Source organism: Nothoprocta perdicaria, unplaced genomic scaffold, assembly GCF_003342845.1.
Source record: "Nothoprocta perdicaria isolate Ctin4 unplaced genomic scaffold, notPer1 scaffold_537, whole genome shotgun sequence".
NCBI classification, from domain to species: domain Eukaryota; kingdom Metazoa; phylum Chordata; class Aves; order Tinamiformes; family Tinamidae; genus Nothoprocta; species Nothoprocta perdicaria.
The window spans coordinates 39,231-63,027 of NW_020455796.1; positions in this window are offsets into that span (position 1 = coordinate 39,231).

A 23,797-nucleotide genomic window follows, 5' to 3' on the forward strand; every position below is an offset into this window, starting at 1 on the left:
TGATGCATTTTGAGCAGAATACTTGAAAGATGGGTTTGCATTTCACAGAAGACTGATACAATAACATGCTAGTTTTGTTATGCTCCCTTGGTAATTCTTTCAGTGCAGTTGCCTCCTGGAACCCTTCTTAGTGAGTGATGATCCTCAAACATGTGAAGAACAAACATATAAAGGTAGTGTAGGGTGTTGGGAGTGTCCGAGGCACGCTCCCCTTCAGACTTCCACACATGGCCTGAGATAATAATCATTTGAGCTACTGAAATATACAGGAAGGGTTCCTGAGGTTATCAGAGGATTGCAGGGGTGATGGGAAATCAGGTTTTGTAACTTTGCTGTGGTGTTCTGGCTGTTCTTTCTCCATAGCTTTGAATCCTCTTAAATGGAAGAGAAAAGAGAATGTTGCAGTTTATACACTGCATCAGTGTAGCTAATAGGTTTTGAGAATACTAAATCAGTGGGAGTAATGTACACCCGAGTGGTGTATTTTTACACCACCTTATTTTTTTTAAATATACTAAACTTCCTCAGTGAAGGAAGGGGCAATGGCAAATTTTGTAGAAGAAGGACTTTCCTCCTGAGTCGGAACAAAGATCTGTCTACTTGCTGTGCTCACTCCTACCGGAGCAAGGAGTGGATGCAAAGGGTCCTGCAATCAGGTCATACATCAAGTGATGCTTTTGCAAGCACATCACACCTGCTTGCAGCAGCCAGCTGTTTGGATACTTCCTGACTCAGCTGTATTCTAAGAACTATGTTTAATAACATATGAAAGACCAGTACTGTGTGCATTCATCTAATCACTTGTAGTAGCCACTTATCTCCTCAATATCATGTTTAATTTAATTAAACAGTTTAATTAGTGGTTACTGAGAAAATGTACTTCTCTTTGTATATAGCTGACCTGCTGCCTGCTAATGTTGTATGGCTCTCCTGTGTTCTGATTGTGAGACATGTTTGTTTCCCAACCTCTGCGTGCTTTCCTGCCTCTCTGCAGCAAAGAAGTTGTGAAATGTTTTTCTGCTGGTGAAGAGGAGCCCTAATAAGCTTTCACTGGAATCCTTTTTTTTTTTTTTTTTTTTTTTTCCAAGGTAAAGAAGAATTGTTAGGAGGAAAAAGATGCAAATGAGAAGTGAGGATAAATTGATGCCAATGTTTTTGCATTTGACTGCATCCACTGTACGGCACTCACTTGGAGTATCATGAAGCACTTTGTGTGTCTCAGGGATATTTATTTATTTTTGCTTCTTGAAAAGATTTGAAAGGTCACAGATCTGTACAAATTACTGTAACGGAAGTGTCACTGCAGCAGAGTAAGGCAGTTCAAAGATGCTTGTTTGCATTTTCTGCTCTTCCGTGAAGCATAGATGGTAAAATGTTTGTTGGCATGTGAGCTCTGTTGCTGAAGGAGCTTAGAATTGTTTAAAGATCACCAAGGTATAATAGTTTCTCCTTTTGTCTCTTGACATCACCCTTGGCAAGCATCCCTTCAGTGTGGCTGGATCTGAAAAGTCATCACCTGTTGTAAAGCAGCGTATTCCTTACTATTATTTGGGGCAATTTTTAAAGCCCAGGTAAACGTTTTTCCAGAGATTGTCAGACTACATTTGTTGTCACTTAGGTTTTGTTACACATATAGGGTTATGCAGCTAATTGCCATTTAGATTTGAAATTAACCTATACATTAATTAGCTGAGAGCTTTGCGTTGGTGAAAGGATGAGGGACCAATTCTATTTGAAGGATGCATTTCTGATGGAATCAAAATGAACATAATGTAGTAAACATAGTTACTCTGGCAATGTTTACTTGGGTGTGTTATCCAGATACTTTATTCAAAGTAGTGGAATAAACATCATCTGTCCAGAAATCTTCAGCATCCCTCAAAGGACAGAGGGGCTTGTGTTTAGTTTCTCTGACCCTTGTTGAGGGTCAGTAATTCAGGGAATCGCTAGGAAGCAGAAATCCCTGAGACGCATCCATGAAGGGAAGGATGCCTAGTATTCCTAGTTTTAAAACTTGATGAGAACTCAGGAATGAGTGATCTTGCTGTACAAGAAAGCGGGTGATTTTTGTTCGGAGTTATTTGACTAATGAAGAAGCTTCTCAATAAATTAAGATGGAAAAAGAGAGCTTGCAAGAGACAAACACAAGAGTGGACAGCAATGGAGAAGTATATAAACATTGCTCCAGTACTTAGGGGCAAAATCAGGAAAATGTCAAGGAACATAAACGAAAATATGAAGGTGTTTTACAGTTAAGCCAATTCCCAAAGGAAGTTCAGATAAAACTTGTTGATAGTTGAGGAAGACAGCTTTTGTGGTGAATGAGGAGATGGGTAGAATATTTGATGCCTTGATGCAAAGCCTGTGTCCCTTCTGGTATGTACCAGCAGAGTTTGGGGAAAACAGGACAGCAGCCACCAGTGAGGGAGCAATGTGTGAGCGAGACTCTAGAGAACTGGTCTCAGTGGAACTGCACAGGATTCACCTAACCATGCTGGTCAGTACTGGACAGCACTGCCTGTCTGCTATGAAAAATCATGTGGAACAGGAAGATTCCTCATGAGCCTGGAAGAAGTCGAGTGTGCCTGTTTTTAAGGATGAAGACGAACCTGGAGAATTTGTACCCATCTTCAGAACAATTGTGGACAGTGTGCTCTCCAGACAAGTGAAGGACAAGGTGATTAGTAACTGCCAGCAAAGATCCATGAGAACAAATCATGCTTGACCAACTGCATTGCCTTTTAGGGTGAAACGGGTCATGTGAATGAAGGAAGAGCAGTAAATGTAGTAATACAATTATAGCAATAGTTAATTCATTATAGCAGTATTTAATTACTTGATAGTCTATTAAGTATTGCCAATCGCTGGGATTAGTCACATGTATGCTGTCAGTCAAGGCTTTGCAAAGTCTTAAAGCTTGTCTGTTGTACCATGTAACCTGTATACTATTAGCTGACTTATGAGAGACATGGTCTTGAACCTGAAAGTGTGAATTATTTTTTCAGTAACTCAGTAAAATGGACATTACCAAAATAAGCCAAGTTACAATCGTCCAATGCATTTTTACTTTTATCCATTAGCAAAGAAGTTCAGTGTAGCAATATTTCTGCTAGCATTAGAGAAATTTGAACAAGGCTTAGAAGAATTTAACTACAAAGCAAATTCAAAGTATTTCATGTGAATATCTGATAAGAAAAATTATTTTAAAATTGGTGGGTGTCAAGGCACCCATGACCCTCTTATAAATAACTGCTTTGTATTGCTGGAGGTGATTTGATAATAGAAAATACAGAGGAACTGGTTTTCATTCTCATGCTGCATCAGCAGATTATGCCTCTCTTTGCAGCTGCAGAACTTCCTCTTTTTATGATTTGAACTTCTACAGCTCAAAAACTTCATAGCCATTTGACAACATAATTGATGCTTGAGCAAAACCCTCTTCCTAGCATACAAGGCACTTACTCTGAGAATGGCATCCTTAGAAGTACCAAAACCTTGTTAAAAGAGACTGTAAAAGATGGGGAAAAAAAAGTGTTTCTAGATGCAAACCTGTTGTGGCTTGAGGGCGAAAAGGAAACTGGAATGAATCTGTTCAGGAGCTAAGGATTTGCTGCAATTAGACCTCACCTCTTAGCAAGAAAAAGTGTTGAAAAGAGATGTGCAGAGCCAGAAGTGAGAAAGATCATCAGCCCTTGGGATGGAGATGGGCAGTGGTACCTAATGCACCTAATCCACCTAATGCAGTGGTACCTGACCCAAGAAAGGATGTGCTCTCTTAATGATGCTGTCCTTTGCAGCATTTCCCCCATAATGAAAATATCAGAGCAGACCGGAGAGAAATAACTTCTTGATGAAGGGGGAAGCCCAAATCTGGCAGTCTCACTCTGAGACTGCTTTTATGTAAATTGAGCAACGATTCTCTATGTTGTGGTCATCAATGGCAAGATTTTAAGAGGTGAAATGACCAGAAAGAAATGGCAAAGAAGTACAAAGTAACTGCAAAGATACTTTCAGAGCATTTACTTGACCAAATTCTGTGGTGTTTTTTTTTTCAAGTTATTTTTCCTAACAGAACCAATTGCTGAGATATACTGAGTGTTTCCAAGGGTTACCAAGACTTGAACACATTTTCTCTACAAAGTAGAAGGATAAAGTAAGATTTTTTTATGTATTATTAAAGTATCATATCAGTTTCTATAAGCTCGGAAAATGTTAAGCTCTTGATTACATAATGTAATACTTGATTATGTGAATTGTCATTATAAAGAAAGAAAATATTAAAATTATCAATTTGAAAGGAAAGAATTAGTTAAATTAGAGGTAAAAAATGTAAAGTGAAACTTCAATCCTAAGGGGTAAGATATTGAAACCAGCATATGCTGATGAAAATTTGGTCATGTTAGACTCTCTGTTCTATTTGTATTAGATTTTTTCTTAATTGATCCCGGTACCTAGTGGTTAAAGAAGAAATTTTAGTGGAAGAATACAAATATAAAACATATAACTTCAGTGAGACAGAGGATCTGTCCTCTTAGTTATCATCTTCATTATTTGAAGGAGAAGCTCCTGGAGTCCCAGGTCATAACAGATGTTACCAGTAGTCATGAGATGATATGCCTTTATCACCCCAAAGCCATTTACATTTCTAAGAAAATATAAGAAAAATGTTGGTAGAATTCTAAGGTTAGCAGAATTGGGCCTTATAGGTACATATAAAGCTTAAAACATGAGTGATGGGCTCTTTGCTGTGCCCAGTAAGTGTAATTTGAAACAGCTGCTTTGGAAATTTTTCTGTTTTCACTTAATGCAGTGACTGTGACATCAAGTGAAAATGGTTCATATAGCCTGGATCTAAGCTCGTTTGATTTAAACAAGCAACAGCCGTGGACTGCTGCTTAGGACGGAATTTTGATCTAAAAGCTGATGGTAGCGAAGAAAAAAACCCTCCAAACAGGCAAATGTGGGTTTTGATAGAATATTATGCTCATTTCAGTGTGTTTGGTCAGGAAGAAACTGGTTACATAGACCCTCTTGAATACAGCCTTGGTGTTGCTCCAGGCTTGTTATTCTGATTTTAACTACAGTTTTAAACAATCGTTACAGCCTTTAAAAAGATGCAGGTCTAGGTAACTGTTAAACTGTGTTATCTCTGCCTTTAATAACTGACAGCCCTAAGTGAACTGTCAGTTAAAATGACAGATTCCCATTGACTAGATATACCTATTGTGAATCTCTAACCACTGGAGAAAAAAAAGGTTTCTGTGCTACAAGACAGTCTGCTGAAACAAAAAGAAAGAAACCTTGTTTTTGTAATAAAATGTAGATGAATTTCCTACCATTTTCTGTAATAAAAACATTCTTATTTTGAACAGTTTCAGGAAAAAGCCTTAAATGAGATTTTTGGTAACTTAATGAAGATTACCAAATAAAGCCCTTGAATTCTAATCATGATTGAAAAAAAATCTGGAAAAGCTAAGTAGCTATTTTACATGCATTGGAAAATATTAAATGAAGTAGCCAATTGCTTATAAATAGAAAGGGAGGTTGACAAAATTTTGAGTAATATTCCCATCTCTGTTGTTTCCTGAAATGAGACTATTCTGGATGTTGGTGTTGCATAACTCAAAGTAAAAATAAGACTTGCAAAGAAATAACTGTGTTCTTCCATAAACTTTAACCTAATGAGGTATCAGAAATAAGCATAGGTAGTAACAGATGAAAAGACATTTCTAAATACTGTAAAATGTGAATATATGTACTTCAAAGAGATTTTTTTCCCTTTTTCTTACTGGCTTTTAATATATTCTCTTTTTTTTCTGTCCAAAAATATGCTCTATCAAGATCATCCTCTTAGTTATAGTTATGATATTCCTAAACCTCGCAAAGCAAAATTGCTGTCGCATTAACTGGGGAGTGTTCCAGTTATTTCTTCCAACCTCCTTTCAAATTCTGTGGAATTGTTAACGCAGCATTCACCTCACTGTTTTGATATATCTTGTACAGACATCACAAGAGTTGAATAAAACAATGTGGAAACATCTGGTCAGTTCAGCATTTTCTGGTCCATATTCTAAGTTTCTAAACAAGAATCTCCTTTTGTGTTGCTCAATTAGGCTTTTCTCCTTAAATAAAAGGGACAGTATCTTACTAAAATGAGGATTATTCCTCAGATTGTGAATTGATAAAGGAAAAACCATACTCTTTCCATTAAGCTCTTTAATTTCCACTCTAGGATTCAAACTGTAACAATTATCCTTTGTTACAGACTTCCTCTGTTTCTTTTAGGGACTAAGTTGAAAAGCAGATGCTTATTTTCCCATTGCTATTTGGTTAGCAACCAAGTTATGAAGAGCTGGTTCCCAGTCTAAGCAGCACGCGCTCATTTTGTGATGTTGGTGGTAATTTCCACCTGCTCAGCCAGCAGCAAGCTGGAAACAGCAGAGTTCCAGCTCTTGGCTCCCTGTCCTGCCACTCAGCATTATTCCTCTTGAGTGTCACAAGGCTGGGAGTGAAGACGAGGCTCTGTACACATGGAAAGGTTGACACTAAAATATCACATCTTTTAGTTTCTGTGTTGTAATCCATGGTTCTGAGGGGCTGCTCAAGTATTTATAAGTCCCATTTGACTTCTCCGTGTCTGGCAAAACACTTTAGTGCTCACCAGTGTCAGCTCCAAGGAGCATTCTGGGTTTGTAGAGAAAACAGAACTTACCATAAGACCATTAGGCAAAATAAGTTACCTGACCAGTCAAATGCTAACAAACTTTAACTTAAGCCAGCTAATGTTCTCTTAGTCTTGCTAGAAACAAAATGCTTAAGCTAGGCTCCTAGTAAAACAAATGCATATGATATCATGCATTTTGGTAGTTGAATGGATAATAATTTCTGCATTTGATCCTTCTCACAGATAAATAAATGACAAGTTGATCTAGGATTTCAGATTGCTTCAAACCTGTGAGTCTTTGTGTTGTGTGAGTTCTCACAAACCTAGCTATAGCACTGTCCTCCTCTTCCCCTTTTAGGCTCTCGATGTTACCATCCATATAGCACTGGTGGTAGAAAAGAATGTCTTTGTATCTGTCAGCCAAAGTTGAAGTGTAGGCATGTGTCTGCTTTACTGGCTGTGCTGTGGGGCCGGAATGCGAGCTGGAGGATAATAATCCCTTAAATTGCCCCACTGGCTTCGGAGCACCCACGTCATATGCCTGGCTAAGAGGCCTTTGCCAATTCGGCCTTTTTATTATGGTTGTGTTTCACACAGATGTTCGTTATCTGTAGAGCTCTTAGTGTCATATGCTCCTGGCGTGGCCTGGCTGTCTTGTTTTGCTCGCATGTAACTTCAGCCATACCTAAGTTTAACCACGGCATTAGAAACCCACATGCAACTCGTAAGCACCATATGGAGTTCCAAATTTGGTGGGCTTCAGGATATGTACATAAACAATTAATAGCTTCCTAATTAGCTGTGCAAATGCCTTACTGGGAGTCGAAAACAACCGTCTCCACAAGTGCCCACACACATCAGCAGAAGATTTTCTTGGCCCAGACATTTTTGTCACAATGAACTGGAGGAGTTCTTTAGGAAAATAGTGGAAAAAATACTTCAATAATATCTTATTTTCTCCAGCCTTGCTATGTAAGTTTTCATTTAAGCTAGCAGGTATGAAATTAAAAAGGAGAGAGCTGCAAAAATGATCTTGTAATGCAAAACAAAAACTTCTACTTAAGCTTTTGACAGAGCCTATGACCTTAAGATAGAGACATATCTAAAGGTTGAGAGCAGTGTAGATGTTCTTATTTAGAGAATGAAAAATAATTTATATGTGACTTCATATTTTGGGTTCTCAAAAAGACAAGAGAACTATGATTTTGGGGGGGGGGGGGTTTGAGTTTTAAGCAACTTGGGACAACTGCAAGCCTCATTGAATACTCTGCTGGCTGTGGTACCCTATTAGTTAACTGGAACTATTTGAACCTAAATGCAGAGAAAATTCAGCAAAGGTTTACGTAAATGAAATTGAAGTCCTATTTTGGCTTCTAAATGTATCTCAAAAATTAATTAATGAAGCAACAAATCGGAGACCAAGCATATGGGCAGCAAAATTAAAAAGTTGTTTTCAGATGCTTAGGAAATGAAAAAGTTCTGTTTCCTCCAATAAAAAAAAAAAAAAAAAAAAAAAAAAAAAAAACAGAATCAATCAACACCTTGTTGGTAATATGCCCTAGCTTGTCAAACTCTAAAATCTCCATTTCATTTCATTTGCGGGAAAGAGCATTTCACAATAACGTTGGCATTCCCAGGGTGTTTTATAGTAAACAATGCTCTGGATGAGCTCCTGGCCCAAGGGAGCATGCCTTTGTGTTGCACAGACCCTCTAAAAGAGGAGGACTGTGTCTTTTTGCAGGCACTTTGCAGTGCATGGAGCCATTATCATTAATGGTGGATAGCCCCGCTCGCAGTACAGTGATTAAAGCACTCTTTGCTCTGGCTTTTGCTCACTGCAACGAAGAAGTCAGCTCTCCTAAATGGCTGCTGAGGAAATGCATTTGAAGCACCAGCCCTACAGAATATAACATGATGCTTCACACTCAGCCAGGTAGAAAAATCACCAAGAAAATAAGCATTTTATTGTTGTCATTTACATACAAGTTTGAATATTTTGTTATCTTAATGGCAACATTTAGAGCATTTGAAAATCCAGTAACTTCCCTGCTGCTGTACAGAAATTATAAAATGCACGTTAAATCAAGTAGAGTCAGTAATGGATATTGATAAATTACATATGACATTTATTATGCTGGATTCTGTGCGGTGGAAGCAGAGCCGGTGGAAGATGCATCTGTTTTGTTTCAGAGCATAGAATATGGCCTTTATTTGTTCCTATTAAGGGTGCTTGTTCGCAACAGCACTTCTGCCTGTTCTCTTCTGATCTTTTCTGCCTGTTTAGGTGTTTGAGCTGTCTGAAGTTTTCCTAATTCCCATGATCAATCCCAGTCCTGAAAGGACAAATCCACTAGGTAGGATCAGTGTGAGTTAGTTCATTCAGCAATGAAGCAATGCTCAGTGTGATGCTGTTACCAGAAATTCAAGGGAAATTTCAAAAAGTGAGCAAAACAAGGTGACAGACTAGAAAGGAACATCCTGCTCACCAGACAAGTAGTGCTTTGGCACCTAAAGCCTGCGGCCTGCTCCGTGCCAGAGTATCATATTGTGCTTATACATGTCTTGTTAGAACAGTTGCATTTAGCTTCACAAAGTCTTTCCAGCAGTTGGCCTCCTGTAACCGTCAGAATGATTGAGTAATCTGGACGTCTTCCAAGCTGCATCCTTTCCCAATAGCCTAGATCATTTCAGATTGAGTGTGTTGTGGAGACAAGTATTTGCCAGGAATTTTTGTTACAGGAACCGGTGGAAATGTTACTGGAGCTGACTGAAACCAGGCAACCATGTGGTTTGCTATAAGTTTGTCTTGGTAGCTTTTAATCATGCATCAAATATAGCCACGTTAAGATTCCTGAACACGTTTTTTTGTTTGTTTGCTTGTTTTGTTTTGGCCTTTTGCTTTATGGACAGTGAAATAATCCGTCTGGAAAGCAAAACTAAAAACATATGATAGCAAGTGGTTGTGAGACCGGCATCACATGCCTGCAGGCAGAACATGATAGAAAATAGAAATTCTGTTCAAACGTAGAGAGGGGGCGATGGTCCTAGCCATGGGGATGGGAGCTGCCAGCCTAATGGCAAGCGAGAGGTGGGCATAAGCTGTGAAGGGTCAGTAGGGGCACCAAAATTTTGTTTGATGTAGTGCATGCTTCAGCTGGAGAAGACATATAAAGAAAGCAACAGTCTGAGGCAAAACGATCTTGTCAGCACTATTTTGAGTAGATCTACACTGTATTTGTCAAAGCCCAGGAAAAATACTTAGGCTGAAGTTTTGGTTGTGTAGATAGGAAAAGTACTGTCAGAAACATACTGTCTGGGAAGAATCTGCAAGACTAGGACACAGGCTGGTCTGGGGCCAGGCAGATCTGTCATAAATGAGGCCCAGATGGCAGGCAGATGTGACGGAGATGTTGAAAGAGGTATTTGAGAGTAGGACTGGGCTTAAATGCTTTGATCAGTAGAAATCAGATGATTAAAAATCATGGCCAGTTCCTAAGCCAGCTGTTAAAAACGATGTTTTCTTTTATAAACCAAAACATATTTCCTGCAACTTTGCTACTTCAGGCTCTTAAATATTTTTTGCTAATTTTCTGTAGTCAGTTATTTGGCTCCATTTTGGGAATAGAGCTCTTTGATGGCTAATACGTTTACAAAACGAGGGTGTGCAGTCTATGGTAGCAATGATGTGAGCAATAAATGCATCTGCTACAGATTCTCAAGGGTTAAGCAGGCTGGAAATGCAAATATGTAACTTCACTGAAGATTTTCAGATTTTATTGATAAAATATGCGTGTGATAAATTCATCAGAAAGTTCCAGAAAGGGAAGAAATATATATATATATACTTATCGTATATAACTAGTGATACTCGCCTTGCCAGGAGGCAATAGATACATTTGACCTACCATTTAATGAGAAAACGAGATGTTACTTAAAGATAATTTAGCAGCTCATACATATTCACTGGTATCCATCTGCTTTCATCTGCTAGTTTGCATTCTGGTGGTGTAATTCTTGGATGTACTGGAGCAATTCAAGATAAAATGGGGAAGAGGGACACAGGGGGCCGCTGCCTGCCATGAGTGTGACCCAGTAAGAGGACAGCAGGGCCTGGCTTCGGTCTGTTGTGTTATCAGTTTTATCTCCAGATCCTGGGTGAATAATTCTGGAGCACATGGAAAGGGCTGCGGGATCTCAGCAACAGTCCTAAGGCCGGTGCCCATTTACAGCCTCTGTTCTCCTAGGAAAAAGCCCTCCCTCTTGTCATCCAAAGGCCTCCTTACCTGGTGGTGTTCAGTCTGTATCCGTTAAGTCTGCAGAGCAGTAGCCTTTAAATTAAAATGTAGCCTATATGGCCCACACAATATATCACATCACCACTATGTCTGACTGCAAAGAAAAAGAATTGGTTTGTACTGATGTGCCGAAAACACCACAGTGCATTTGGCACCATCCCACAGGACTCCTGTTTTCAATAATAAACATAAATGACTCAGCTGCAAAAGCAACTTTCTGTTAGCCTTTTTTTTTTTTAATGGAAGCATCAAACTTGCCTGATCTTCAAATGCGAATTGGGGCTGATGGTTCGCAAACATATTTTAATTTATTAGTCTCCTCTGAAGTAATTAAATCAGGTTGTGGAGAGCTTCTGTCTAGCAAATGTCTAATAGTCTGTAGAGCCAGTCCCTGGAGCACTTCTTCATTACACTTTATCTGCTGCTGCTGCTGTCCTGTGTAGGACCGTGCCTTCATTTTAAAATCAGTCATTTAAGAATTCAGTATTTGTGTATGGTTGTGGCTAAGAGATGGGTTATATACAGATGATCCAGGCAGAGGAACTTTCTATTTTCTTAGCTTCTGGGTTTCAAAAAAATATATGCCTATCTGATCCTTCCCACTTTTTGTTTTAGATGAAGGAAAGAGTAGAGATGGCTGGTTGTGAGTGGTGCTTTATGTAGTCTACAAGTAAAAGTTTGCCACTTGTATAGCTTTTGTTTAAAACAGCCTGCTTTTTTTTTTTTTTTTAAATAATATCAATGAGGGAACCTAGGTGATCTAGTGGCATGAAGCCAAATCTTCTTTATTAAAATCTGAAAATTTTGTTGCTGACTTCTTTGAAAATCAAGTTTGTATTCACTAATCCACTTAATCTTTGTCTTTCTTCAGCAAGATGTGCACTTTAGTTCCACTAAAATCAACAGCATGAATCGAAGCCTGCTTTTTGTGACTTGCTAAATGAAGATACCAGGTCTTAGAGTCAGTTTACTAGGATGAGTAAGCAGATGTGAACTGGAATCCAAAAGGAGATTACTTCACTATTCTTGTTGTGTGCTACTTACACACCTATAGTCATTCAGAAGCAATTAAAAAAAAAAAAAAGATTTCCTATTTTTTCATGAAGAACTTCAAAAGAAGCATTTCTGGGAAGGCTTGGTCATTGCACATTTATCTGCCATTACAAGGGAAAGGATGTGATAGTGCAGATGCACCCTTCTTATCCATATACTGGGTTGCAATCCAGGTTTAACTAAAGTGAACAAATATGGGCTCAATAAGTTAGTGTCGTCTCTTGTAGTGCCTTGACAAAACTGAAGGTAGGTGGGCTGTTCACAAGAGCTAGACACATGGTCTCTGTTTGTGAAACTGTGCCTTGTTCGTGTGAATACCTTCACTGTGTGTCATTTCAGTGATGTGAGTGGGACCAGGCATTCAGCATCACGTTTATCTGATTGTGCCTGTAATTTGTCATGGGCACCCATGGAATGTGGTGTTTGAGAAGCTCCCTTCACCTTTGTTATGTCCGTATTTCTAGGCCCAACTTGCCTCTGCTTCAGGCCCTTTGTTTTCAGCCTCTGTTGATTGTTGATTTATTTATTTTTTTATTTTTTATTTTTTTTTCTGAATTCATCCAAGTAGCATAAAATGTATTTTACACTTAGGAGGTGATTCTTGGATCTAAAGGAAAAGCTGTTACTCTGAATATTTATTACTAGTCTAATGTCAGTGGTCACAGATATCTTTAAAAATATATCTATCATGCTGACGAGAATTTCAAGAGGCATAAAAAAGAATTAAGGGGAAGGAGATTTGGGGTTCATATTATTAGGTTTTGCCCATGACACTTAGAGTTCTGCAGAAATGTATTGCTACAGGTATAAAAACAAACAAGTTACTCTATTAAAATAATGTGTTTATTGAACAATTGTTAGGGTTGTACCAATCTGACACTAGTGTTACACAATAATTAAATGCTTTAAGAGAACCCAATCAAAAATGCAATAGGCATTTAAATATGCATTTAAAACTGTATCTTAAAGTTGATTACCACTTTGGTCTGGTTATATATTGTATAAAGACCTTCTATTCTTTAGGCCTGGCTTTTGCTTAGTTTAAATCATTATGCAAATGTCATAGTGACTTTCCAAAGAAACTTCTGTTGTGGTGCATTAGATACAAGAAGCTCAGACTTCAGTTTGGAGATTTGAGGAAAACATTCAGTGTGGGACTGAAGGAGTTGCTCTAAAGCCTGGGATACACTAATTTTGAAAGTTTAATTTGCCTAACTCTTTTGCATCTCACACCCAGGTGGGTGGCTGATGTGGCCTTCAAGTTATTAAATTTTAATTTTCTGTTTTTCCTATTTCCATCATTTACATGCAGCCAGGGGAAGTGCAGGCTAGCTGCTGTATAAATTATTTTTCATGAAAAAGCTGTATACAGAATCACTGTGAATGAGATCTCCTGAAAATATTGTAATTTTAGCTAGGAAGGATAGCAGTGCTATCAACGGTGTAGATAAACTGGAATAATTTATAATGACATTAGCAACCAGCGTAAAATCACAGATAAAAGACCCTGTTTCTTCCATTACTTCTTATTAAATCTAAAAAAGAGTCTGTATGTTTTATAAATCCATGGTAATAGTGTTATCAAAATGAGATAGTATTTGTTACATGAGAAAATAATTAAAACAGTGGGCAGCTTTAAAAGAGTAAGGGGGATACTGTTTTATATAGAGGATATAGGCAGAAAAATACTATGGATAAGTATACTGGCAGTTATACTGCGTTTGTTGCTTGCCTGCATGTGGTGAGTGTTACTTGGCCAAATCTTGTTCTTCATCCTTTCTGTAACTGCAAGAATAAGAGATGTAGTGCAAGTGCAATGAAGAGTAATGTGCCTTTATATACAAATAAAAAATTTTATACACAAATAAAGGGTATGGAAGGAGGTGAATACAGGAGTGCACCATGAAAGTCACTTTCTATACAGATCCATTAGGTACATCAGAGATACTTGTCCCACAGAGTTTCTATCTTGCTGTTTTTCATGTATCCCATGGAGTATTAGATCCCAAGAGAGGCTATCAAAGGTAAGTATAAGGAGAAATAAACAATTTAAATGCAGACTTCTGAGAATGAAATCCCTTCCTGGTGTCAGTGGTTTTCAGGTGTGCCTGTAAGGACTTCAGGATTTTGCTTGAAAATTTGTGTTATTTCTTTTTCAAAGGGAGAGGCAGACTTGAATGTGTAAACAGCAGGTCAGGTTATAGATGACCTGTACCATTTCCAATAAATGATACCAGTCTCCTACTTAATAACTGCAGATCCCCTGAGAAAAATAATATTGGAGTGGCATTTATGATGATACTCTATCATTTGTTTTACGGAGTCTCTCTCAACACGAGGTGCTAACCTAGTTGTGATGTCCTTTCTGAAGTGCATCACTTCTGGAAAATATTCACATAGCAGTGCTTGCATTTGTGTTTTTCTTTATTAATTCCGTTTGTTTGAATGTTCCCATTGTGGATGGTGGCTTTCTTAGTCTTTCATTACCTGCTAAACAGATCTCCTGCTGATATTCCAACGTGGAAGAAGTACCAAGGAAACAACTGCAAGTGCTAACCAAAAGCATGTTGGGTTTTACCATGGTAAGCTGAGAGATGTCACTCTGATAGATGTGAAAAGCTATAGCAAAGATAGATGTACTGAACAGATGGTTCTTCACTTTCTTGCCTTTTAAGCTTGCCATTGCTGAGAGCAGGGATGCTTTTTGTTGTCTGTACTACTGCTCGTCTGTTGTAGAGGTGGGGATTTTTTTAACTAACAGCTTCTTTGGAGAAAAAGGCAGTTTTGGTAGGAACCCAATGTGCTCTGTGAGTGAAACTCAGCAAATAATGTCTAAAAATATTGGAAAGACTCAAATGTTTTCTATAAGTATTTCTGCAGTCAAACATTTTTCTTCAAAATTAACTTTTAAGATAAAAAAATCCATTCAAATATATACTAATATATACAGGACTAAATGCACAGCATTTTGTTGACTTGAAATAAGTTATTTGCATTTCAGTGCAAAATTCCAAATTACTAATTTCAAGTTGCTTTGAACAAGTTTGTGTGGGATTCAGCCAAACAACTGAAAAGACTCTTGCACAGCTAATCTCTAAAACAAAGAGCAAACACACTCACTGGCTTTGCTCTTTACTGTTATTTTGCTCTTTTTGTAACTTCTTGTTTTCTCTTTCAAAATGAAAGCACATCTTTCAAAATACAGTCAGCTAAACCTAATGAGCTCTGCTGTTCCTTGGCTAACTTCAGATAGCACATTTCCTTCCCCCACATAAGAGAAGATGCTTATCTGCATAACTGCAGACATTTCATAGAAGTATCCTTTAAAAGTCCCAGAAAAAATTTGAACATGGCAAGGAATTGTAAGCATTTAATGCTGCCAGAGCGCTCATTTTCCAGAAACTTTGAGTTTAAAAAAAAAAAAAAAATATATATATATATATATTATTTGCAGATTTGTATAAAAATATAAGTGCACTTTTCAACTGGTATTTGTAAAAAAATAATTCAAAATAGTTTTGTCCTATAATTCAAGAGGCTTTCTAAGTATTGTTTCATTTACATTTGCACAAACACAAACAGTTCATTACTCTTCCACTCAAGCAATGCCAGACCAGAGCCATAGTTTCTGCTCTGTTGTTAAATTATACAATGCATCTGTTAACCCTTTACAAGACAAATAAATATATATATATATGTAGTTTCAAAATTCTCAATCTAAAAGGCAGGAGGCAGGAAACATTGATAAACATGTAGAAGGAATAGTTTGCAGAGTGCTTGATTATTTTCATTTGTTTGATACTGCTTAGTAATTTTAACCTATGCCTTCCTGCATAGGAGTTCTGTGAAAGCAAAAGAATTATTTTATACCTACTAAAGCTTGGTGAACACCTACAATACTTGTGTGCAGATCAGAATTCAAATTATCCTTTGTTTTTGCATCTACAAATCTTGTTATTTACTACAAATATTAAAGGATTATTATCTTGGTGTACTCAGCTTTACCATCAAGACCTAGGACTATGCCTCTTTTTTTTTTTTGAACATCAATGAATATTTCAGAAAAAAATATTTATTTGAACAATATACTGATTTATAATCATAGCATTTTGGTTTTGTGCATATCTCTTCACTGAATTCTTCAGTATTAAATATTTGCTGACTGCATTTGGGTTTAAATTCTAAAGAAGTACAGCTTTCAGTAAAACAGAATGCCCTTCACTATGTCTATAAAATTTTTTAATGTCAATAAAAAGAATTTGTGAATCTGCAGACATGATTTTTAACAGGTTGGATGTTACCAAGGCTTTTAGATACATTACATAAATCAAAGACCTAAACTGTGCTAAGGATATATATAGTAGCAAGCCTACTAAGTGAGAAATAAACAAGGAAAACTGTTTACATAAGCAGTGAAAGTGTTCTGCTTTTTGCTTTTCTTGTGACATACAGAGGGTCATATTGGGACATGAAGGTGGAGATACTGAAAATACAGTCTTTATACATGATAACCACCTAGCTTTAGCGGAAATTCTACCAGATTGCTTTATAATCCTTTGTTTAATCCTCATGCAATTTTACTGGAAAAACAGTAGTGTAAGGAACAAGTATAATAATAGAATCGTGCATTCTGTCAGTCTGCACTTTCAGATATTGTTGTTAATTTCTACTTCTGTAATTAGGGACAAATTTTTAAAATTTCATCTATATGAGAATGTAAGATCACCTGTAGGTGATTTTCAGAATTAATGGGCAAATGCAGCTCATCACATGCGTCAGAAAATGCGCAGTTGTATTGGTGAAAAAAGCCCTTATATGAGTGTTTATCAGAAAATGTATGAGGTGCCGTAAGCTCTTTGCTCTTTATATTAAATTAATTAGTAAATAAATTAAATTAATTAAATTAAATTAATTAAATTAATTAAATTAATTAAATTAATTTAAAATTAAATTAAATTAAATTAATTAGTAAACTTTCAGGAATCAATTAATGGTTGTGGATATGTCCAGGGTGAAGCAGATAGGGAAGGTGATAATAATGAAGAAAATTTCTTCCTGAAGCCCCAGAAATTTCAGGTGGGAACTGTTCAAGAGCTGAGATGTAGCTAAGTCTCTGATGAAACAAAGTAGAGGCAACCTGGAGTTGCGTTTCTATTGTCCAGAAGCCAGCTCCATACTTAGGTGGAACAAGATGAGTTTATGATCCTAGTGTCCTAAATCTTTCCTTTGCACTTGTTCAGAGATAGCTTAGAAGCAGTGCTCTGTGGGACTAAAATGATCTTCTGCTGTGCATTTGTGGTCAAATGGTGTTCAATAGCAGTGACTAGGACCAGATGGATCCAAAGAATCACGGGACTTGTAAAGAGGAGGACCATAGGCATAGATGATCAGTCTTAAGGGGAGCAGATGGGGCTATTCCTCTCTCAGGAATGCAGGTAGAAATATAACAAGACATTTTGGCTCCTTTTGCTTGTCCTGCTTTAGCTTTTTTTCCTCCACTATCATTCCTGCTTGTTGGAGCCCTGAATACAAGAAACAAGAGTCTAACACTTGAAATTGTCTTGAGAAGGTCAATGACACAGTCTGATGCTGGACATATCTAATTAGTTCACTTCTAAATGGAAAAGGGTTCTAATGTTTGCTTTTTATTCCAATCCCCTCCCCGCCCCGATCCCGAGTTCAGTCTTTTATAGAAACGTTTTTGCTAAGGAATAACAAGTCTCATCTTCAGTATCTGGTAGAGCACTCAGAGAAATTAGATTGCAATTAAGCAAGGCCCAAACTGTTTTTTTAATTGGAAAAATGTATGAAATAACAAACCTCAGCTATTTCCTTGCTTATAAAAGCTGCAATTTTCCAGAATTTACAGAATTGGCCACTATCCAATCAAAAATTGCTGAAATAAATTAAGATGGCCATTTTTCTGCTGTGTACCAGTAGTTCCTATTTCCCACTCATTAGCACTAACACCACAAGAGATCTCCTCAGAGCTACAGAGCAATGGTAGCCCTGTCAACTTTTAGCTACCCAAAAATGAGGCAAATGACTGAAATGGAAAGCAAAGAAACAAATAAAACTTTTATAGTGGACAATAACAGTCAGAACTGACAGGTTGATTTTTTTTTTTCACAACTGCATTGGTTTGTTTATTTCACTTGATATAAGGAGAGTTGGAGTTATATAGAAAAGAGAACTTCTAGAAAGGCAAGAATTACCAGCTAGATGTTGATGGTTATCTGTCTATAAAAACTCCAGTTCAGGGGGTGAGTATTCAATTCCAGTCCTGTGTATACAGCCACGATTGTTAACTTCTCTGTTAATGAACCAGCTACGGAACTCACTTTACTGATGGATGAGATGCTGAGGTGCTGGGAAAGGAGGAGGAAACGGGGCTGTAAGTGCCCTTGTAACCATTGACTTCAAGAGGGCTGACCAGTCTCTTCAAGGATATACTTGGAAGAATCCCATGGACTAGGGCTCTGGAAGGAGGGGGAACCCAAGGGAGCTGGTTAGTTTTCAAGCAACTCTTCCTCAGTGCTCAGGATCGGTGCATCCCTATGAGTAGTTAGTCAGGCAGAGGGGGCAGGAGGCCTGCGTGGATGAGCATGTTGCTCCTGGCAGAATTCAAATAGAAGAAGGCAGTGTACAGAATGTAGAAGAAAGGACAGGCTCCTTGGCAGAAATACAGGGACATTGTCAGGGATGCAACAAGGAAAGTTAAGGCACATTTGGAACAAAGTCTGGCAATGGATGTTAAAAATAATATCACAGAATCACAGACTGGTTGAGGTTGGAAGGGACCTCTAGAGATCATCTAGTCCAACCCCCTGCTCCAGCATGAGCAGAGCACGGGGCACAGGGCGGCATCCAGGCGGGTTTGGAAGGTCTCCAGAGAAGGAGACTTCCACAGCCTCCCTGGACAGCCTGTGCCAGGGCTCTGTCACCCTCACAGTGAAGAAGTTGTTCCTCATATGTAGATGGGACTTCCTATGTTTCAACTTACACCCATTGCCCCTTGTTCTGTCACAGACCTCCACCAAGAAAAATTTGGCCCCTTATACCCTACATTCACCCTTCAGGTATTTGTACATACTAATCACATTCCCTCTCAGCCTTCTCTTCTCCAGAGAAAAGAACTTCTGAATACAAATATGAAGAACTTCTTTAAATACATCAATGGCAAAAGGAAGATTAGGGAAAATGTGGGTCCATAGGTGAATGGGGTGGGTGCCCTGCTTACAAAAGACACAGAAAATGCAGAGTTGCTGAATGCCTTCTTTGCTTCAGTGTTTATCAAGGATAGCCCTCTGGAATCCCAGGCCCTAGGGACAAGAGAAGATGCCTGGAGAGAGGAAGACTTGCCCCAGGTAGAGGAAGATTGGGTCAGAGAGCATTTAGAGCAACTTGATACCAACAAATCCATGGCCCTGATGGGATGTACACTAGAGTGCTGCCTGAGTTGGCAAATGTTATAGCTAAGCCTCTTGCCATCATCTTCAAAAGGTCCTGGAGAATGAGAGAGGTGCCTGAAGACTGGAAGAAAGCCAATGTCACACTAGTCTTTAAAACAGTCAAGAAGGAGGACCCGGGTAACTACAGGCCAGTCAGTGGCACCTACACCTGTGGAAAAGTGATGGAACAGCTCACTCTGGCTGTTGTCTCCATGCATGTGGAGGACAAGAAGGTGCTCAGGAATAGTCAGCATGGATTCACCAAGAGAAAATCATGCTTGACTAACCTGATTGCCTTCTATGATGGAGTGATTGGCTGGACAGATGAGGGGAGAGCGGTAGATGGCATCTATCTGGACTTCAGTAAGGCTTTTGACACCATCCTTCACAACTCCTATCCGCAGGTGTGGGATAGATGAGTGGACGGGGAGGTGGATTGAAAACTGCCTGGAGAGCAGAGCCCAGAGAGTACTGATCAGTGGTGCAGAGTCTGGTTGGAGAGCTGTGGTTAGCGGTGTCCCCCAAGTGTCAGTCCTTGGTCCAGTCCTGTTCAATTTATTCATCAACGACCTGGATGAAGGGCTGGAGTGCTCCCTCAGCAAGTTTGCTGTTGACACCAAACTAGGAGGAGAAGCTGATAGCCCTGAGGGCTGTGCTGCCATCCAGAGGGACCTGGACAGACTGGACGACTGGGCAGTGAGAAATCTCATGAAGTTCAACAAGGGCAAGTGCAGGGTCCTGCACTAGGGAGGAATAACCCCGGACACCAGGACAGATTAGGGATGGACCTGCTGGAGAGCAGCTCCATGGAGAGGGACCTGGGTGTCATGGTGGATGACAAGATGATCATGAGGCAGCAGTGTGCCCTGGTGGCCAAGAAGGCCAATGGGATCCTGGGGTGCATTAAGAAGAGCGTCTGCAGCAGGTCGAGGGAGGTGATCGTCCCCCTAACACAGCCCTGGTGAGGCCGCATCTGGAGTACTGTGTCCAGTTCTGGGCTCCCCAGTACAAGAGGGATGTGGAGCTGCTGGAGAGAGTCCAGCACAGGGCTACCAGGATGATCAGGGGCCTGGAACATCTGCAGGAATTTCCTGTATCTGGATGTCTTTTCCCAAGTATCATAATGATGAGTAATGATGAATTTGACTTTGCCTTCTTGAAGGGGAAAGAAACAATGTTAAATATTTTTAGTTCTTTTAATTTTTTGACAGTACTTGATTGTGATGGGGGTTGTTGCATTGAGAGGTTGCATCTGTTTTAATAATATTTTCAGTCTTTCAACTTCCTGTAATGCCAGGAATCACCTTACCCCACAGTGGAAAGTTCGTTTTTGCATTCTTTCATTAGAGTTTACTACTTTTTTTTTTTTTTTTCCCCCCATTAGGCCATCCAGAGATTTAGCACATTTAACTGACATTCTGAAAAGGGTAAACAAAAAACAAACAAACAAACAAACAAAAAAACCCAAAAAAGACAAAAGAAAAAAAGTCCCTGTGTTAAGAAACAAGTTAGAAAGGCAGAAGCAGTTAACTGGGCTTTATTCAGGAAGCTAGATGTGGAATTTCTGTGCATTCTACTAGGTGTCTTTTGGTTTGTGAAGCCTGCTAGCAAGTGACTGGCTTGTATTTAATGACTCACAAGGGCTTGTGGATCAGCTTTATTTTCTTTAGCAAACCAGAGGCATGCTCTTTGATCCTGAAAGTGAAAGGGAACACTTTAAGAATCCTTCTGCACTCCAGAAATCAAAGGTTTGATTGAATCACTTAAAGGGGGACAGGAAAGATATGTGCCATGACTCAGCTGCAAAGATGTTGTTCTGTGTATGCTCCTACAGTGACTCTGAAATGATCCTGTTGATACCTGTGGCCCACATAACATGGTTCAGGGATGGCTGAATCATGCTGTTTTCTAATAGCCCTTCCTCAGGCAATTACTTTATTTTTTTATCGCCACTTGTGCATTTGCTTTTCCTAGACATAGGTAAAAAATGGTCTCTGCTTTAAAATGCGTGAGTTCAGGTCCAGGCAGAAGGACATCTTGCTACTGTGTCTTTTTCTCCCCTGCTGCCACTCTCAAAGGATCTCATGAGACTCTCTTCACCTTCTTTCTTCTTCTGCATCAATACATGTCCTCTCACCACAACTACTCTTTTGGTGCCCTCTCCCTGCTCCCAGTGCTCATTCTTTTCCAATTCAATCTTTCCAGACACAGCTGATGAAAGAGTCCATCTTTATCCAGCAGCTCTATAAATCATTGAGTAGGCTCAGATTTGCATTTAAAACAGCATGTTTAAGTTAAGAGACTGTGATGAACTTGATATGAGTCATAAAACTTTCTCTATACAAATAGAGAAATTAGCTGAGGTTTTGGCCTTCTTAACGGATGGGCATTCATTGGAGGCTTGCATAGTCAGCTGGAGGTACTGGAAGTTGAGTACAAGATGGAAAAACTTGCAGGAAAATAAATATAAAGCAAGACTTGATGTTCAGTTGGGAAACTCAGTGTCAAGGAAGAGAAGCAAAAGCTTCTGGCATTTGTCCCCCATCTGAACTTTCTTAACTTATGTATGACATTGTTTGAATAACTTCTGTCTCAAAAGATCTGATTTACATTACACATATAGTACATAAGGCCCAGATATGGGGGGAGTGCAAATGTAGAATACATGCTGTACCATCTATGGGGAGGCAGGTTGGTCCAGGGCATTGAATCCAAGAAGAAAGAGCAGCCTGAGCTGTCAAGGGATCATCACAGTATTTTTTGTAATGATGCCTGTAAATAATGAAATACCTATTCAAAAGAGGTATTCAAAATAGGTACCTATTCAAAAATGAAACAACTATTCAAAATTCTGAACAGAATTTGCTTTTTCTGAAGTTTGTACCCAAGGTCCCGACTGCTAGAATTTATGGAAATGTAAGGAGCTACTCTTGCAAGGTTCTCATCCCCTCTCACCCTGGATTTGATTTTTTTTTTTAAGGAACTACCGCCATGTGTAGGTGGGCTGCTTGCACCCCATGCAGTGATAATGGTATAAAAGGAAAGGAGCTTTCATGAAATAGGACTGCAGCCACTAGGACAGAAAGATTACCAAAGCCATCTCCACCTACAGAGCAGATAAGCTCCCTGTTTCAGGTTTTAATTTATGGATGACATACGGGTGAGATGGGCAGGAGGGTGGACAATGCCTTGGTGCTTTATCCTCATAAAAAGCCACATTTGCAAGAGTTGGATGCCTCCTTGACCTGTCTTATCCCTCTGAGTTTGTAACTTGTCATGAGAAAAGTAGGGTAGCGAGAAAAGTAGGGTAGTCGTGACTTCAAGATATAATTTCACACATATTATGTCACACATACATTTATACTATGAACCTTTCAGTTTCAAATTTAAGTTTTATCTGTGACTGTGGTTCTGCCTTGTGTTCATAACGACCGTGCGAATCTTCGCACTGCCCATGTGGATCAGGTGTGAGTGGAGCAGCACACGTTCCCAGTGCTGCCTTTGGAGAGCCAGAGGGACGTTCACGCACTCATTACACACAAAATCACCTGGAGGATTTTCCATGATTTCATGTAGCCATCCTTGGATATGGTCACTTTAATTTTTCAGGGAAATAGAGCTCCTGGAGAAGGAGGTGCCAGTCACTCCTACAGAACTAGGTTGTCAGCATGGTGTGAACCAGCCCACGCTGAAGTAGAGCTTTAAGAGACTAATGTATTTCAGATAGGTGAAAATGTGCATCTGCTGCGTGCCTTGTTATACAGCGAGGTACACATAGAGGCCTGTGGTGAGTCCGACTGAAACGTTTGAGAGGAGAATCCGATTATACCAGGAGTATATGGATAAATGTGATTTTATCAAAAGCAACGTAAAGGGACTATATGCAAGCTTTGGGTTACAGACTGCATTGGATACTCGACTAGACCAGGCTAGGGCGTGAAGCGCCACCGCCTCCTGCGCGCACTGCGTGGCTCTGCCTGCCTCCTGCCAGGAGAAGTGGTCACAAGGAGGGGAGAACATTCCCAGGCGTCGGAAGCTCGGGGCAGAAATCTTCCATAGGGTCCCGGGGGCCGTGCAGGGCTGGCCACTCGTCCTGGGGGTGCATGCTGAGCTGGCAGGGGCCGCGCACACGGGCTCGGTCCCGGAGCAGCTCAGGGCCCCTCTGCACAGAGCCCCGTTTACAGGGCAGGACTTGGGGCCACTTCTGCTGCAGCTTTCTGATTTGAATTGGAAAGTGGCAAGCTCTTAAAATGCAGATCCCCATCGTGCTTTAACTTAAAAACAGCAAAAAAAAAAAAAAATTGGGATAAGAAACCTCTGAATTCTGATCCTGG